The sequence below is a fragment of the Zea mays genome, chromosome 9 (assembly GCF_902167145.1).
Source record: "Zea mays cultivar B73 chromosome 9, Zm-B73-REFERENCE-NAM-5.0, whole genome shotgun sequence".
NCBI classification, from domain to species: Eukaryota; Viridiplantae; Streptophyta; class Magnoliopsida; order Poales; family Poaceae; genus Zea; species Zea mays.
In genome coordinates, this window is record NC_050104.1 from 127055888 (window position 1) to 127063682 (window position 7795).

Consider the following 7795-nt stretch of genomic DNA (forward strand, 5'->3'; position numbering starts at 1 on the left):
TTTACCAAGTCCTTTGACCAAACCTTGATTTCCATCCCCGAATGTGATAGCTCGTTGGGGATCTTGGTTTTTCTCATATGAGGAGAACATTCTTTTCTCCCCAGTCATATGGTTTGTGCACCCGCTGTCGAGTATCCAACTTGAGCCCCCGGATGCATAAACCTACAAAACAAATTTAGTTCTTGACTTTAGGTACCCAAACTGTTTTGGGTCCTTTGGCATTAGAAACAAGAACTTTGGGTACCCAAACACAAGTCTTGGAGCCCTTGTGTTTGCCCCCGACAAATTTGGCAACTACCTTGCCGGATTTGCTAGTAAGCACATAAGATGCATCAAAGGTTTTAAATGAAATGGCATGATCATTTGATGCATTAGGAGTTTTCTTTCTAGGCAACTTGGCACGGGTTGGTTGCCTAGAGCTAGATGTCTCACCCTTATACATAAAAGCATGGTTAGGGCCAGAGTGAGACTTCCTAGAGTGAATTCTCCTAATTTTGCTCTCGGGATAACCGGCAGGGTACAAAATGTAACCCTCGTTATCCTGAGGCATGGGAGCCTTGCCCTTAACAAAGTTAGACAAATTTTTAGGAGGGGCATTAAGTTTGACATTGTCTCCCCTTTGGAAGCCAATGCCATCCTTAATGCCAGGGCGTTTCCCATTATAAAGCATGCTACGAGCAAATTTAAATTTCTCATTCTCTAGGTTGTGCTCGGCAATTTTGGCATCTAATTTTGCTATATGATCATTTTGTTGTTTAATTAAAGCCATATGATCATGAATAGCATCAATATCAATATTTCTACATCTAGTACAAATAGATACATGCTCAACAATAGATGTAGAGGGTTTGCAAGATTTTAATTCTACAACCTTAGCTTGTAATATGTCATTTTTAGTTCTAAGGTCGGAAATAGTAGCATTGCAAACATCAAGATCTTTAGCCTTAGCAATTAAATTTTCATTCTCTAATCTAAGGCTAGCAAGAGATACATTCAATTCATCAATCTTAGCAAGCAAGTCAACATTATCATCTCTAAGATTGGGAATTGAAACATTACAAGCATGTGAATCAACCTTAGCATTTAAGATAGCATTTTCATTTCTAAGGTTGTCAATCATCTCACGGCATGTGCTTAGCTCACTAGACAATTTTTCACATTTTTCTATTTCTAGAGCATAAGCCTTTTTAACCTTAACATGTTTCTTGTTTTCTTTGATTAGACAATCCTCTTGGGAGTCCAAAAGGTCATCCTTTTCATGAATAGCACTAATCAATTCATTTAGTTTTTCTTTTTGCTCCATGTTAAGATTGGCAAAGAGAATACGCAAATTATCCTCCTCATCACTAGCATTATCATCACTAGACGATTCATATTTAGTGGAGGAGTTGGATTTAACCTTCTTCTTTTTGCCGTCCTTTGCCATGAGGCACTTGTGGCCGACGTTGGGGAAGAGAAGTCCCTTGGTGACGGCGATGTTGGCGGCTACCTCGTCGTCGGAGGAGTCGTTTGAGCTCTCGTCGGAGTCCCACTCGCGACAAACATGGGCATCGCCGCCCTTCTTCCTGTAGTACCTTTTCTTCTCCTTTCTTCTCCCCTTCTTGTCGTCGCCTCGGTCACTGTCACTAGACATAGGACATTTAGCAATAAAATGACCGGGCTTACCACATTTGTAGCAAACCTTCTTGGAGCGGGACTTGTAGTCTTTCCCCCTCCTTTGTTTGAGGATTTGGCGGAAGCTCTTGATGACGAGCGCCATCTCCTCATTGTCAAGCTTGGAGGCGTCTATTGGTTGTCGACTTGGTGTAGACTCCTCCTTCTTTTCTTCCGTCGCCTTGAATGCAACGGGTTGAGCTTCGGATGGGTCGCCAAGCTCGTTGATTTTCCTCGAGCCTTCTATCATGCACTCAAAACTTACAAAATGCCCGATAACTTCCTCGGGGGTCATTTTAGTATATCTAGGATTACCACGAATCAATTGAACTTGAGTGGGATTTAGAAAAATGAGAGATCTTAAAATAACATTTACCACTTCGTGGTCGTCCCACTTCTTGCTCCCGAGGTTGCGCACTTGGTTCACCAAAGTCTTGAGCCGGTTGTACATGTGTTGTGGCTCCTCCCCTTTGTGAAGCCGGAACCGACCGAGCTCCCCCTCGATCGTTTCCCGCTTGGTGATCTTGGTGAGCTCATCTCCCTCGTGCGCGGTTTTGAGTACATCCCAAACCTCCTTGGCGTTCTTCAACCCTTGTACTTTGTTATATTCCTCTTTACTTAGTGAGGCGAGGAGAATTGTTGTGGCTTGTGAGTTGAAGTGCTCGATTTGGGCTACCTCATCCTCATCATAGTTCTCATCCCCTACGGATGGTACCTGCGCACCAAACTCAACAACATCCCATATGCTTTTGTGGAGCGAGATTAGATGAAATCGCATTAAATCGCTCCACCTAGCGTAATCTTCACCATCAAAAGTTGGTGGTTTGCCTAGTGGGACGGAAAGTAAAGGTGTATGTTTGGAAATGCGAGGGTAGCGTAGGGGGATCTTACTATACTTCTTGCGCTCTTGGCGCTTAGAAGTGACGGAGGGCGCATCGGAGTCGGAGGTCGATGTTGATGAAGTGTCGGTCTCGTAGTAGACCACCTTCCTCATCCTCTTGTGCTTGTCGCCTTTCCGATGCGGCTTGTGGGAAGAAGATTTTTCCTTCTTCTCTTTGTGATGAGAAGAAGATTTCTTCTCCTTCCCTTTGTTGGAGGAGCTCTTCTTCTTCTCCCTCCTTTTGGTGCGGGACTCTTCCGATGAAGTGCTCCCGTGGCTTGTAGTGGGCTTTTCGCCGGTCTCCATCTCCTTCTTGGCGTGATCTCCCGACATCACTTCGAGCGGTTAGGCTCTAATGAAGCACCGGGCTCTGATACCAATTGATAGTCGCCTAGAGGGGGGGGTGAATAGGGCGAAACTGAAATTTACAAATATAAACACAACTACAAGCCGGGGTTAGCGTTAGTAATAATGAACGAGTCCGCAAGAGAGGGCGCAAAACAAATCCCAAGCGAAAAGGCAAGTGAGACACGGAGATTTGTTTTACCGAGGTTCGGTTCTTGCAAACCTACTCCCCGTTGAGGAGGCCACAAAGGCCGGGTCTCTTTCAACCCTTCCCTCTCTCAAACGGTCCCTCGGACCGAGTGAGCTTCTCTTCTCAAATCAAAGCCGGGAACAAAACTTCCCCGCAAGGGCCACCACACAATTGGTGCCTCTTGCCTTGATTACAATGGAGTTGTGATCTCAAGAACAAGTGAGAAAGAAAAGAAGCAATCCAAGCGCAAGAGCTCAAATGAACACGGCAAATCACTCTCACTAGTCACTAGGGCTTTGTGTGGAATTGGAGAGGATTTGATCTCTTTAGTGTGTCTAGAATTGAATGCTAGAGCTCTTGTAGTAGTTGAGAAGTGGAAAACTTGGATGCAATGAATGGTGGGGTGGTTGGGGTATTTATAGCCCCAACCACCAAACTTGACCGTTGGCTGGAGGCGTCTGCTCGATGGCGCACCGGACAGTCCGGTGCACACCGGACAGTCCGGTGCCCCTGCCACGTCATCACTGCCGTTGGATTCTGACCGTTGGAGCTTCTGACTTGTGGGCCCGCCTGGGTGTCCGGTGCACACCGGACATGTACTGTTTGATGTCCGGTGCACCGGCATGGGCGATTCTGACTTCTGCGCGCGCTGTGTGCGCATTAAATGCTCCGCAGGGAGCCGTTGGCGCCGAAAAGAGCCGTTGCTCCGCTGGTACACCGGACAGTCCGGTGCACACCGGACAGTCCGGTGAATTTTAGCGGAGCGGCTGCCGCGCGAACCCGAGGCTGGCGAGTTCTGGAGACCGCGCTTCCTTGGAGCACCGGACATGTCCGGTGCACACCGGACAGTCCGGTGAATTATAGCGTGCCGGCTTCCGAGAAATCCCGAGGGTGAAGAGTTGGAGTCTGAGTCCCCTGGTGCACCGGACAGGTACTGTTCACTGTCCGGTGGCACACCGGACAGTCCGGTGCGCCAGACCAGGGGTGCCTTCGGTTGCCCCTTTGCTCCTTTATTGAATCCAAAACTTGGTCTTTTTATTGGCTGAGTGTGAACCTTTTACACCTGTATAATCTATACACTTGGGCAAACTTAGTTAGTCCACGGATTTGTGTTGTGCAATTCAATCACCAAAATTATTTAGGAACTAGGTGTAAGCCTAATTCCCTTTCACCCACCCGGCATACCCTGTAGCTCCGCCCTTGGTGGAATATTAGAGCTCCTCCATCAACGGAGGACAAGTGAAAATTCGTGGAGATAAAACTCTCTTGCCATGATAGTCTTGAAAACAATGCTAGAATAATCTCACCATTGACACTCGTCTAATATGAGTCGTTGGATGTTCGTTAATACTACTGATACATGCATGCACGGTGTAAATTTTATGTACTTGTCATTAGTTGCAGGCGTACTACGTATATATGTCGGCGCCGCCGGCTGAATATTCCCAAGGGACCGCGCATATTCTATTGATGGACAACTTGGAACTAGCCGGGGTCATCCTGACGGCGGTAACGACAAACCGATCCAGGTATCACATATATATATACGATACGTACGTGCGTTGCATGCGATGCCATGCACGTTCTCCAAAGAGTTTGCGAGCGCACACACGTCCGTCGGCTTTTTGCATTGCATGTGACAGCTACTGTCTCATTCTCCCCTTTCTGCTTGTTGATGTCTTTATTTATACATTCGTTTATGCTTGTTGATGTCTTTATTTATTACAGTCGCGCTCTTGGGGCCGGTACGTTGGTCTCGTATATACTCAGTACTCACCAATACCATCGCTAGCTAGCTGCGTGTAATAGTCCTGCAGTAGCCAACATACATATGTGTACCACTTTTGTACTGTACTAGTGACATATTTGGCTATCAGGTTGTTACTCATACTATCAGTGGCGAAGCCACCAGGGGAGCCGGGGTGGGCCTGGCACCCCCAACGGGTATGCTCTCTAGTGGAAAAGTATATCAATTTGTGCTTTCTTAAATCCAATACTTGGCTCTTTTGACATAGAAAAGGTATGCTCAGTAGTGGAAAAGTATTATCCTGCAGATTTCTCAAATCAAGAAAGAATGCAATTAAAGTGTCAATTGCCACATTTTCAACTTGATATTTGCAACCATCCAGAACTAAAGGGTTTATCATCTTTGGCTGATTTAACAAGTGGATTAGTTAAATTAGATAAAGATTCTTCTTATCCGACGGTAGATAAATTATTGAGATTACTCTTGACTCTCCCTATGTCAACTGCGACCACAGAGTGAGCCTTTTCAACTATGAAATTTGTGAAGACATGCCTATTTACGGGATTATCTGGTCGTTTATATGGAAAGAGAATTAGCGACAATGATTAGTTCTGATGATATTATCAAGGCCTATGATCTAGCTAATACATGTAGAGCTAAATTCAAAATAACTAAGATGTAATTTTAATTTGTTTGACAAAATAGATGCTCTTTTATTATACTGTTTTTGTAATGAAGATTATATATCAATATATGCATTGTGGTTGGTTCCCTTGCCATTTTTATATTGTGTCATTGCTGGTTTGGTCGCTTGGAGGCTAAGCCTGACCCCGCTGTCTTCGGATCCTGGCTTCGCCCCTGTATACTATCTCATATTCCATCTATTTCAAACTTCACTCAGCAGTCTACATTATAAAACATTGTTATATATGCACGATCAGCCTCAGCTAGTTCGAAAGGAAACAAGTATTAATGGACCAACGATAAATATAAATTCTATATGGCGTCTTCTCTCAAATAATTATGTCTCTCTTAATGAAATATGCTAGTCGGAGAATAGTCTACAGTCTACAGTGTGATCGAAGGCACAAAGCACGGATATTCTATGTCCGATTGGGCCCCAAATAAATTTTTCTAGTGAGTTCCCAGGACGAAGGAGAGGACAGGTAACTCGATCTGGCGACCACAGATGCAAAAGCTCACGTACTTACTCTACCTCCATCCCTAAATTACAAAATATACTCTAGCTTTTGATAGTTAAAACATCTTTAGGCGCAAAGCAGTGATATTCCATGTTTTGAAATGTCGTCCACACGCGCGCATGCGCCCCTCCACTACTAGCTGCGGTTAGGTGTGTGTCTTGATCGATTCAGTTACATGCAGAGACACATCAGCACATATAGTATTCAGTTCTGTAGTTGGAGCGTTGGACGGTTGCTGTTTCCAGTTTTTGATGATTAACTAAGGGGGTGTTTGGTTTTAGAGACTAATTTTTAGTCCCTCCAATTTATTCTAGTTTAGTCACTAAATTATCAAATATGGAAACTAAAATAGAGTTGTAGTTTCCATATTTTGCAATTTATAGACTAAAGTAGAATAAAATAGAGGGACTAAAAATTAGTCCCTAGTAACCAAACACCCCCTAAGCATGCAAACTGTACTAGATGCCGGCCGGTATCTTCTTAATTAATTAATTTACCAGAATATTATATAGGACGCTGGCATTGAACCTTTAACTTTGTTCAGGAAATAGTATATATAATCATCGGACACAAAAAAAAAACAAATGAATCATCTGACCTATATGTGGACCCCTCAAACAGGATGCATGGTGGTTAATATAACTGAACAAGTGTTGTATAGTGCGATACGAGAATGGAAGAGTAGTTATCTCTCATCAGCTTGCAGAATGCTGTTAGTTTGACTGCTCGCCGGCGGAGAAGGCAGAATTCCTAGCTTTAATTTGTAATATAATAACAAGGAAGGGTTACATATATGGCTGAGCAATGGTTTAACTTATGATAAACAAACCAACAGTTTTCTAGAAACTGATTATATTGCACGGCCCTGCGTCTTAGGACGTACTCACCTCAAAGGCCTTAAAGAGCTAGGTCCCGGCCGGCCTCACGGAACAGCTCGGTGAAGACAGCATGCATAGAGCATTAGTAGAAAAGAGCTTAAAGCTGTCGGTATGTTCAAATTTTCACTGGTATTTCAGTCATCAAACGTCACTCAAAAAACATGTGGGACCGACTTAAGGAACCACAAATGCAAATAGCTCTACGATCACCGTTATAAAGCTTCTGTGTACTAGTGGAGTCGTCAATGACACAGCTTATATAGATGTTAGAGTAATAAAGATTTGTTTCCATTCGGAATAAACCTCATTTCCATTTCCATTAGCGTTGATGATTATCATGTGACAATACAGTGTGCTATGGCCTATGCAGACAGGTCTGGCCGTTCGGCAGCTAGCCCAGGACAGGTTCCGGGCCAGGAAGAGTTCTAGGATAGGATGGAAACAAAGTCTTAAATGTTGGAGAACCAAGAGGAAGTAAATGGATCGCCATCAGCACTATATTTCAGTTTGAAAATAAAAAAAAACGCCGCCCGGTAATCATAGTTCAAACGCACACACGTGTAAATGTGTAATAAGACGAGCTGGGTATCAAGTCAATATATAACCGTGTACGTACGCGTGCCACAGCCTCTACTACGTACGTACTGGTCAAACGTCGTGCGGAGCTAGAAAATACGTATATAATGGCAATCTACCATGCATAGAGTAGTCCCATGGAGGTGTTTGGCTGAATAATTTGCAAAGCGACGAAGGACAGAAAATGACAAATTTTCACATGATAATGATATAGATATGCCAAATTACTAGTATTACAGAGGGTAACTAATAAGAAGAAGGACGATCGATCAAGGAGGAAGAGCCACAAACAAGCTAAGACGTACGAAAGAGCTGGGATAAACG